This window comes from Mesocricetus auratus, unplaced genomic scaffold, assembly GCF_017639785.1.
Source record: "Mesocricetus auratus isolate SY011 unplaced genomic scaffold, BCM_Maur_2.0 Super-Scaffold_100023, whole genome shotgun sequence".
Lineage (NCBI taxonomy): Eukaryota > Metazoa > Chordata > Mammalia > Rodentia > Cricetidae > Mesocricetus > Mesocricetus auratus.
The window spans coordinates 7,811,728-7,823,820 of NW_024429204.1; the positions used below are offsets into that span (position 1 = coordinate 7,811,728).

The window sequence follows — 12,093 nt, forward strand, 5'->3', positions numbered from 1 at the left end:
ATAGGATGATCCCCCCTTTTTTTAAAAATCCAAAATAACTACTTTTTTGAAGGAGTGAAATATGGAAGATAAGAGGAGTAAGTAATCTGAGACCCGTGCATCAAGGAATCTGATCAGTCATGTGTTGCAGACAGCCAGGGAGGAAAGGATGGTTAGATTTGATGGTTTGGAGGATGTTGACCACTGAATTGTGACAGAGTGCATGTAAGATGAGCGGGTTTGAAAACCAGCTAGGGACAAGGCTCAAAAGTATTCTTTCAAGACAGTAAAAAAAATGTCAATGTTAGTAAGATTAGGGGAAGAAACTAGTGAATGGGGAAGACTAAAGATCATTAAAGTCCCAGACACCATTTTTTCCCCCAAAGTAATTCACTTAGGAAGGATCTGGGGTACCCTGTAATGATTTGGGGTACCCTGTATCTGTGATTACAAAGAAGAGTTCCCAGGGTGGTACTGCCTTCTATTCTACCTATAATGTCTATGTACTACCACGGTGAGTCATCTACACCTCTGAGATGCAGCCTGAGAGCTACCAGCAGGAGGCAGAATACTGGAGTTTCAAGCATATGAGAAAGGCTTGGGAGACTCATTGGAGTGTTGTAGCCCCACGTCGGTCGCCATTTTTGTTGTTGTATGACTTCTTTGCTCTTTTGGGCTCCTTTTGATCTTTAGGTCTTTTTTGAGGAGCCCGCCACCCAGCTCCCAAACAAATCACACACAGGTTGTTATTATTACTTTTGAATGCCTGGCCTTAGCTTGGTTTGTTTCTAGCTATCCTTCCTTATCTTAAATGAACCCGTTGATATGTTTCCCCTGGGCTTTTATCTTTCTTACTTCTGCATATCTTATTTTCCTTCTTACTCTGTGGCTGGCTGGGTGGCTGAGTGACTGGCCCTTGACATCCTCCTCTCCTGATTCTCTCTTTGCTCCTCCCTTCGCCTTTTCTCCTCCTACTTATCCTCTCTCCCTGCCAGCCACACCTATCCCTGCTCCTGCCCCACTATTGACTGTTCAGCTCTTTCTTAGGACCACCAGGCATTTTAGACAGGCCCAGCAGCACAGATTCACAGACCTAGGCCCAGGGGGGTTTTACACCCACCCAGAAGGCTTGTGACTCATGCTGGTGCTGGTATGGAGGATGTGCAACTAAGAAGAGTCTTTAGGATTAAGGGAAGTAACTGCTGTCTGTCCTTCATACATAATACATGTCCTCTGCCATTGTCCCCACCTTTGGATGGTTACTCAAGATAATACATGAATAAACTGGGTGCTTTTCATTATTAATTGACTGCCCCACTGATATGATCCTATGTCTTTTCAATAATGCCGGATAGCTAGCCTTCCCTCATCCATACTCCCCCAACTCAGGAACAGACCAGGGCTGTTCTGCTGGTTCTGATTGCAGTCCTGAAGACATCAATCCATGACATATGGTCCCTCAAGGTGGGGCTAATACAGACAGGACTCAATACTTTCTGAGTGAGCATTCACTCACAAAGGAAATTGAGATAGATACAGTTGTACAGCATTCTTATGTACTGGTCATGTTTTTTCTCCCCAAAGTTAAGATGTAGAAGTCTCACATTTGGAGATGGACCCTAAAGCAGTAACCAAAGTTCCCTAATAGTGTAGGATTATCTTTAGGGAAAGAAACATCAAGTTCCCTCTTCTTCCCTCCCTCTACACTCTCTCTGCCAACACTGTGAAGAGGCCTCGAGACTCGACCACAGACTTCCAGTTTCCAGATAGTGAGAAAGGAAGACCCGGTTGGTAAATGACAGCCTGTGACATATTGAAATGTCACCCTGAACTGGTGAGGAGAAGAAAATCATAATCCCAGGCTGGCCTGTAACTTGTTATCCTCGTCCCTCAAACACTCTGCGTGTCGGACTTGTAGATTTACTACCACGTGAGGCTTACACACTAGATTTACAAAAAAAGAAAGATAAGAAGAATGCATTCAAAGCTAAGCGATCTGGATGGTGGCAGGAGTGAATAGCCAGTTACAACGCAGGGCTGCATGCATGCTCTGTGCTAGTCTCGTCTCTGTGCTATGAAGCTTCTTCAGAGCGCCCCTGGTCATCAGCAGATCAAAGACAAGGCATTTTTCTCCCATTGTAGTGCCTACTATGGCCTGCTCTTCCTACTGCCCGTCCTGTGTTTTCCAAGCCTGCATCATTCACTCAACAGTTGTCCTGGGACTCTAAACCCATTACCCACAATTGTGTGTGCATTTTCTCTGTACTTAACCCTTGAGCATATATACTTTAACATGTATACTGTATTACAGATTTCCTACCTCTTTGGCCTCTCTGGTTGAACACTGATACAGAACTAAAATCCTAGTGAAAAGGAGGTCAACCTTGGAAATCGAGAAACAGAGATTACATTTATCCATTCCTGTATGCATTTATGCTTGGTGCTGTAGCTCTGCGTCATATGAGAAATGGATCTTGACAAGTTTACATTTAAACAGGCAAGTGCAATAAAAGCTGTCCACATGTTTTCAAGAGAGAGTCCAAGACAGTCACCATCGTTCTACCTAGCTTGGATTTCAAAGGAATGCTGATTGGAGACTGTGGTTTATTGTCTACAGGTACATTAGGGGACAATGAGAAAACTAATCTCTCCTTTGGGCCCCAAGATTCATACGAACAAGTAAAAGGATCAACAGACATGTGGAAGACATTTAGGGGGAAACACGAGGGCTCTAGAGTTTTTAAGCTGTTATTCGTGTCCAACATCACCTATTCACTGTCCGTTACTAAAAATCAGCTCACATTTTGTCCTAGTTTCTTTTCTATTGCTGTAATGATATCTTGACAACAAGCGACTTGCCGAGAAGAAGTTGGTTTCAGCCTGCAATTTCAAGTTATATTCCAACTGTGTGGAAATCGTAGTTGCAGAAACTTGAAGTATCTAGTCACATCATATTCAGTCAAGAGGAGAGTGCAATTAATGCATATGCATGTAAACTTGGTTTATTATTTGTGCTTATCTAGATTTTTCACTTGTCTACAGTTCAGGACCCCCTAAGGAATAGTGTCACCTGCAGTGGGCTGGGTCTTCCTGCATCAATTAACTCCATTCAAACAATCTTCTACAGGCACTCCACAGGCCAGCAAGACAGACATTTCCTCACTGACACGCTTTTCTCCAAGGTGACTGTCCACTGTTCACAGTTGAAGTTAATCATCACACATTCTGATGACAACAATTTCCTAGGTACCCCAAAACACATGTCATCAGCATCTCCTGCTTTCCCCCACTTTTTCCTGGTAACCACAGTGTCCTCTCCAACTGGTCATTGAATCATTTTTGATCCCAGCAAGACTGTCTCTGGAATGAATGCCTTCCTCTGTAGGTCTGCAACCACAGTCGTGAGACTACCAGAGTCCTTCGCTAAGGGTATTTTCATGATCTTTCTGATAATAGATTTCTCTGTCTCTAGATGCTTTCCCCTTAGAATGTCTATGAAACATATTGAATCTTCTCCAACTTCCACCTAAATATCACCAAATTCTTTGCAGAAACATTTAATGTTTCCATCTTTCCTCTGTGTGTGGTGTGTGTGTGTACAGCTGTATGCCTTTTCTTGCATGTATGTACACACAGAAGTGTAGGTACACACAAACATGTGAGTGTATGAATTGAGGTTGATGTTGGGAGTTTCCCCTATCCCTTTCCAACCATATTCTCTGAGGAAGTTCTCCCAGCAAAACCAGAGCTCACTAATATGACTAGTCTCACTAGCTAGCTTGATTTGGGTATTTCCTGTCTCTGCCCTCCCATGCTAGAATTACAGATGGGTGGCCATGTCTTCCTGGCATTTCAGTGAGTTTCTGTGGATCTGAATGCAAGCCCCCAGACTGAGACGGAAAGCATCTAACTGCAGAGCCATCTCCCTAGCCCCAGAAACATTTCAATCTCTTTAACATAATTATAATTACATAGACACCTTTTATTTGTTTTAGGACTACTGTCTCCTAAATGGTCATCACAGCAATACATTGATTGGCATGCAGTACTCTGACTGGCATACAGTTGTGGCTTACAGATGTTAATCAATCAATCAATTAGTTTATGTTTTATCTGTATGCTTGTGGAGTATGTGTGCGCACGCTCATATGCATATAAGATCATGTGTATAGGTACTCACAGATGTTTGAAGAGGGAATCAGGTCACCTGGAGTTATAGGTAGCTGTGGGATACATGCTGTATATGCTGGAGACTGACCTCTGGTTCCCTGCAAGAGTAGAAATAAGTCTTAACCACGGAGTCAAACTCCATCCCTAAGGACAGTTCGTTAAGTGAATAAACTCACATGAACATCATGTAGTACATCTCTGATGGAAGTGTAACACTCTCTAATGTCTGTGTATGGTATCTGTGCGCACGTGTGTGCACAACTGAGATCAGGGTGAGTGTGCATGGATGTGAAGGTCAGAGGTCAACATCTCCTCAGTCTCTCTCTGCCTTACCTTCTAAGTCAGAGTCACTAAACTTGGAGCTCACCAGTTCAGGTAGAATGGCTAGTCAGGCAGGCCCCAGGGGATGCCCCGCCTCCACTTCCCCAGTGGTGGGATGACGGTGTGTATCTCTGTGTCTGATATCACATGGTCAGATGAGATCCCCCTTCCCCAGTGGTGGGATGACAGTGTGTATCTCTGTGTCTGATATCACATGGTCAGATGAGATCCCCTTCCCCAGTGGTGGGATTGCAGTGTGTATCTCTGTGTCTGATGTCACATGGTCAGATGAGATCCCCCTTCCACTGAGAGCATTTTTCAGTGTCACCATCTTCCCAGCCCCCACCATATTAGGATTATTACCCAGACTTTCACACTAGCCCAGGCATTTCTTTCCTCTATGAAGCACAGCAATTATAGCTAACATTTCCTAATATTTCACATTACAACTTTCATTTCAGAGAATATTCCAGTCACTATTAGTAAATTATCTTCATTAAACCATAGGCCAACCCAGGAAACCAATCAAATTATTGTCATGATATATCTGATAGGATTTTTTTTTACATCCCATTCTAAAAATTTCTTTCTAAAATGAGGTCCATTTGGTTTTGTATCACAACCAATCTGCAATGAATTGTAGTGACCACTTTTCTTTTAATTTTAATCTCCTATTTGTCTCTACCTCCTGTAATAAACACCCTGACTTTAACCAAACGGCCTTGTTGGCTTCTTAAAAATAAATGGATGCCAACTTTTATCCAAGTGCACTGGAGCTGAGGTCGCTTCCAAAGTTATTCCTAACGTTCAGCCATTGTGGGGCAGTCACCAGTAATAACGACAGCTTGTTCTCCCTGTGTCTCCAGGGAGTTGGACTTGGCTATTGGAAGCCACACAGACACTGGAGACACACAGTGACAGAATAAACATTTCAATGTCATATTTTTCAAGGAGAATTTATTTACCGAGAGACCAATGAACCGAGTAGAAAGAGCAAATTAGGATTTTTGTTTTTAAATTTACAAGAATATTAAAGGGCCAAGAGAGGTGGCGAGAGAAACTATATAGGGACTAAATATGGAACATTTTGTATGGAAAAGAGAGAGGATTTTAGAACACTTTTTGGGAGGGAAAAATAATAGATATTTTTAACACTCAAGAAAATGTGTGCTTGGGGCCTGAAGAGATGGCTCAGTGTTTATGAGCACTTAGAGCTCTACCAGATGGGCTGGGTTCAATTCCCAGCACCGCACTCAATGGCTTACAACCATTTCTAAGAAATCTGATATATTCTTCTGAACTCCCAGGGCACTGGGTACATGCTTGGTAACCACATGTACATGCAGGCAAAACTCTCAGACATATAAAATTAATCTGAACAATACTTTACAAAAGAAAATACAGGCTTCAATGATGTTTCTAAAATTATTGACCGCATTGTGACGACAGCAGCCACACTCTGTTTTCTGAAAAGTAAGACGGCTTTACGGCATGAGCCTGTGGTAAGAGTTATGATAGAAATATAATGCACATGCCACAGGCAGAGGGCGAGCAGATGGGTAAGGGGTGCAAACTGGCAGATAGACATAAGTGACACAGGCCTGCTCAGAGCTCTTGTAGTCAAACAAGGTCCAAGCTGGGGAAGTAGAGGCTCATCTGGGAGATAGAATAAGACAATGGAATCCAGACAAGCTTGTGGGAGAGGGGAAGTAGGATTTCGTAGTCAGGGTAGAGGCTTGTTTTTCCTTTCCTGCTCCTGTATCTGTTTTCTTACAAAACAGACATGCTTAGAAAAGACGCCCGGATGGTCCTTCACATAAAAACCTGAGTTACTTCGGTTCACAAGAGGACACAGAGGCAAACGCGGCACCAATAACCGAACTGACGACAGATTTGAACACAAATTCCCACATGTTAGAAGAAATCTCCTTCTGGTTCCAAATCATGGTGTCTGGTTACTGGAAAAGATTTAGTGGCGACAGTGTAAACCCCTGGAAGGTTACTGTCTTACCCAGTGAATAGCAAGGAAGGCAAGGACTGTATTCTGAGTTAGACATGCTGGATTTTTAAAACCACACACACTAATCCTCAATGTTCCTCAAACTGAGAAAGACAGAAATGTATTGTGGGAATCCTATCAAAAGAAGTCCCAGCTAAATTAGGCTTAAAGTTGTCTTGCCTGTAAAATTGATCCTCGTTGTAACTAAGTACGTTTTAGCTGGGGAGAAGATGCCTCCCCCCATGGTACTTTAATTAAGTCATACAAAATAAAAAGTTGTGTATGCTTTGTTTAGACATTTTCATGACATGGAATTATAGACTGACGTCACCAGATTGTATGTGTGAAATGGGTTTTGAGTTCAAGGCTCCAAGATTCTTTAAACTTTTGACTCAGTTTCTATGTCATCACTGCTGGATTAAGGTCTCTGGCTGGGCAATGCACCTCTCCTCACAAAAATGCGGCATTTCAACAACATAGCTATTGCAATTATTGATGGGGGAAAGGTTTCTCATTTTAAACACTCACCACAAGTAGGCCATGGGAGGGGGGTGGGCAGAGAGACAAAGGTAGCAAGTGGTTTGTAATTTATCTCCTATTAAACATGACCCTTACTAAAGCCAATATTAAAATGGAATGTAAAAATTGGTTTGGTCCAAGTAACACCTTTGCTGAGTCAAAAGTCAAAAAGCAGTTTCACAACCACTGAGATGAAGAATCCATTTTGGCTCAGGATAATCACCAAAACAGTAAGATTCCAGAAACGTCTGTAAAATGGTGGTAGTATGACCATTTTAATGTTAGTTGATCAGACAGGTCTGGCTGCTATGAGAAATTAGTGCAAACTCTTCATACGACAAGTAGCCTCAGGATCGACGTCCCTGTATCTCATCTGTATGCCATGCTATTCTGTGAAGCCTGACAAACGCAGAGACAAGGCAGAAGCCACAATGGTGTTCCTTAAAACCTGGATGTCACTGCTACTGCAACACTCCTTATAAGCTTTGTAAAGTCCCGCATACTGTAGCCAACATTCACAAAATATTTGTCGAGAGAACGAATTTACTAGGGAATGTATATTTGCTTCGATGCTCACTGGATGTCAAACTCCAAAACTATGAATCTTAGGCCCTTATAAACATTATAATTTCTATTATGAATAAATAAGCTCTGGTACTCTTAATAAAAAGTTAAGGCAAACAATCTATTCCACTCACACACGCTCTTATCTATGACACATCCTTTTAGACGAGACAACTTTGGGAATTTTCTACTCTGTTGTTCAGCTTCACAACGTCTTTGGATACACGCTGAGAAACAGAATGCTCAGAGCAGCCAGTGTTCCACGGGCTGTGCCAAAATTAAACGTATTTCTTTTCTATAAGCTTAAACACTTGAAAAGAGAACTCAGTCTCATCCGAGTGAAGACCTAAAATCTGAAGTGTTTGGAGATATGAGTGTCAACACACATGGCTTCGGGAGGCTGCTCTTTATTAGGGAAAGGTCGGGAACAGAAACAGCTGCTTTCTTAAAGCTCTGATGAACTGAAAGTTTCCTTCTCTTTCGTTTTGAACAGATTCTATTTAATCCCAGCAAACCATTTACAGTCGTTCTCTAAAAGAGTGCGCTTTAAAGGCAATCAAATTATTCTAAGGGAAGCTGAGGAAAACTCAGTGTGATTGCATCCGGCCAGCATTTGGACATAACCATGCACACGCATTTCCATACACACAGGGGCTTTATAAGTAACTGAGGTAGTTGCAACATTGCACCTCAAAAATCTTTGGATTTTTAAAAGTAGTTTAATGTTTGAGCCTTCCCGAATTTCCCCTTTCAAAAAGAATTTTTGATATGTGAGGTTGAAGGGTATTTGCACAATTAAACATGTTTCCCCCATGCCTTTAAAGTGTCAGTTACTAAATTCACATCAGCTAATATCCAAATCAGGTGCAACTCAATTTTATCAGCTAGGATGAAGAATGTTGGATTTCTCAAGTCTTTGCAATAGGCTGCTAACATAATGACTATCATAAAGCTGTAGTATGACACATATAAAAACCACAATAGCTTCATAACAAATTTCAAATGGCTGCCTTGTACAATGTAAGTGTATGTGTACCTAAGGGCTCTCAATAGATGATGAGTCTACATTCTCAAACATGGCATGTGCCAGAGAAAGTTGAAGGATCTGAATTATCTAAAGGACAGCCAAGTCTGGCATTCCTTCTTCACATACCTACTCAAGGAAACATTACCAGCAGATGTAAGAGCCATCAAAACTAAATTTACTGTTAAATACAATCATGCTAACAGAAAAATCAGGAGCATCATGCCTGGTCATTCTTGACAGGGTTTCTCTGTGTAGCCCTGGTTGACATGGAACCTATGGACCAGACTGAGCCTTGAACTTGCAGAGATCTATCTGCCTGCCTCTGCCACCCAAGTACTGAGATTAAAGGAATGAGCCACCACTACTGCCGCCCGGCTTTGCTTAGATATTCTTTTTTTAAGGTGATTGCATGAATACACTTTGAAATTCTGTTGTTTTTCAGAATTTTTTTCCAAACAAGCTGGAACGCTACACGAGATAAACATACCAAACTAAGATGCAGGAGAGAACAGCATGAAGAATCCTATCCCTAATTCTCACCATCACTTTGAAACAGACTTTATCACCAAACTACACACTCGGATTACCATGTGAAATTAAAAATAGCCTTCTTACAAATTTTAAAATGTAATGAACAAATAAGTAATTCAGTTTCTTTAAATGTCCATAATCAAACTACCTTCACACTTACATAAAAGTGATCATCGTATAATTGTGCAGTGCTTGCCAAAAATGTTACAAGATGTTCGGTAATGCACATTTTCCAAACAAGACTGAATAGAAAGGCCAACTGTGGAAGACAAAGGGGGAAAAGAAGGAGAGGAAGAGAATGGAGGGAAGGTCTTCTTTGAACAGTGTCTATCAAAGTCTAACTGGGAGTTACAAAGAACCATCCAAAGGGATCATACTATTCTCTCTAATTATGCAAAGCAGGGAGGAGCCTCCATATTCAAAACCCAAATTACCAGTTTTAGTATAGACCATTACCTTTTCAAATTTGGCAGACGTGTAGATACACAATTAGACAAGTCTCTCTCTCTCTCTCTCTCTCTCTCTCTCTCTCTCTCTCTGTGTGTGTGTGTGTGTGTGTGTGTGTGTGTGTTGGGAAAAGTAGTATTTATTCTTCTAAAGGGCTTTCTTTATTTTCTTTCTAAAGGGCTTACTTGAGGCAAATACCACACTACATGAGAATTCATCTAGTCAGGCATGTTTCTGTTGTAGACCTTTGAACCCTTGAAGGATATTAGCCCTTCCTTCCCGGAGCATCTGTGAAAGTCATTGGGACAAAGTTGCCACATTCCTAGGACTTCTTAGAAAAATAAATACCACTTCAAGGCCACTTATGACTGAAGAATATCCCTTGCAACTAGTACGGGAAATACTGAATCCCTGTGATGATGGCATGTAACCCTCTAACTTATATACACATTGCATTTGTCCCAGTCAGTAGAGTTTTCTGCTTGGGTCAATGCCCTGCTGCTAATCTTTTACCAAACTGAACACTATACCATCACTTTACATTAATAACAGCTATGTTCCAAATGCAGATGCCTCCAGCCATGAGGAGAAAATATTGTTAAACAGGGTTTCATGATACCACTTTTGTCTCTTCCACGAGACTGCAGCTGAAATCTTTGATTAGGTATAAGAAATAGCTGAATTTCTCTTGAACAATGTGTCTCTGAGACTTTGAATTATGGTTATAGGTTACAGTTTCCTGGTTGCCATGTCTGGCGAAAGTTACATTTGCTACCTAACCTTAGCAACCAAGAGAAACATGAGCTTGAATACTAATCTCATGGTCGTTTTTTTTTTTTTTGTAGCCTTTCTTTTAAAATAACACTTTTACTTTTTGCACCAGGTTATAGTGATTTTTTTTTTATTTTGTGTATGTGAGTGTGTGTGTGTGTGTGTGTGTGTGTGTAGTGGGTATGTGTGGAGTATGTACATGTGTGTACCTGTGTCCATGCATGTGGTTCTATCAATAACCACATCATTCACTTGAACTGAGTGTCTCACTGAACCTAGACTAGGCTGGCAGTCAGCAAATCCCAGAAATGCTTCCGCCTCTGAGAAGGCTGTGGTCATAGGCACCAGTGTGTGGGTTCTGGGATCTTGAACATAGACCTTCGAAACTGTAGAGCAAGCGCCCTTAGCTACCAAGAATTCATTTTGGAAAAAGCAATGCATTGGCCTATAAAAATGCATTTTAATTGACCGACAAGTGATCACTATGTGGTATAAATAACTGGGTGATGCCTTCTCTCTCTAGGCCTTTCCATACATCCTTTAAAACTATGAAAAACAGAAGATGAATTAAATGGATTGTTTCAACAGAGGAAAATCAGATATTGGCTCTGTTTGGAATTGCTCAAACAGTGTTTAGATATAAATGAATTGAGGATCTGAAAAAAGTAGTTCTGAGTTTAAGAGTTGCAATGCAGAACTTGTAGAAGCATGCATGATAATAGAGGCAGAAGAAAAGGCCATGGTTCCTAAAAAAGATCACTTGGAGGAAAGGCTTTGGTCACCATTTGACCCTCGAAAATATCGTAAATGGTCAATCTGAAATAAACCTAAGTAACAAGCAACATGTGTGAGCTCCCTACGCATAACGACTAACTATCTCATTCTAGGTAGCCCAGTGTCTGGTCACTTGCCAAATGTGGCTTGACCCCAACCGTCCTGAGAAACTTTGGCATTGCTTTTTATCACTCTGGAAGAATTAAATAATGCCTACCTTCTCTACAATGTTTGTAGGTGACTTAGTAGGTCTCAGTTGCAGTGATTTCTGGAGACATTTTGTTTGTCCCAGCTTGGGTGGATGATTGGCATCAGAAAACGATGCCGCTTGACTTTTTCTGCACTGTAGGCGGTGGCCTGGCTCAACTCTCTGCGGAAAATCTCTTTCGCTTCCTCCTAAGTAGCTCTCACAGTAGTCAGCAATATAGAATACCTATAATTAAGGTATTTAAGGGAGGATTTGCTTAAAAATTACATAAAATCTAGCACCTGTGCAATCCTCAGACAGCTACTATTTAAGACAGTCCCATGGGTATAGTTACAATCTCATCTTCCAGACAATCCCAGGACCCTTCGTTTCCTATGAAGGCTTGAGAAGCAGAGCATGAGGAAATGATGACCCCTGCTTGCACAGAGAAATGCTGGGTTAAGTAGAATTTCTATACTGACCGTGGTGTAAAAGCCAGTTGCCCAATTAAAGCAAGAGTCTACTGCTATTATGATATGGTTTTATGCAAACCTCACCATGCTACTAATCCATTCTTGAGATTTGTGCCAAGGAAAAGACATCCTACTTTATTATTTCTCTTGTTAAATACATGAAACCATGTATCTGACTATTTTTCTCTTTGCTTAGCTACAAGAAAAATACGCTGTCTGAAATCACTTGCTCTTTCTGAGGCTTGTAACAAACAAGGACACACTCTGGAGTCAGGCTGGCTGCCTAGATACAGATCCCATAGCCATCGCTTATCAGCTACAAGATAGCCCT

The 12,093-nt window shown here is 41.3% G+C and overlaps 1 protein-coding gene across 1 annotated transcript in view; it reads right to left on the minus strand.

Annotated features, from left to right (window-relative positions):
• Angpt1 (angiopoietin 1) overlaps positions 1-12,093 on the minus strand; it is a 414,397-nt gene that overhangs the window by 259,360 nt on the left and 142,944 nt on the right. Inside the window, exon 3 of the mRNA XM_040730588.1 lies at positions 4,160-4,247. The gene's annotated coding sequence lies outside the window, so the exon portion shown is untranslated. The remainder of the gene's footprint in view (positions 1-4,159; positions 4,248-12,093) is intronic.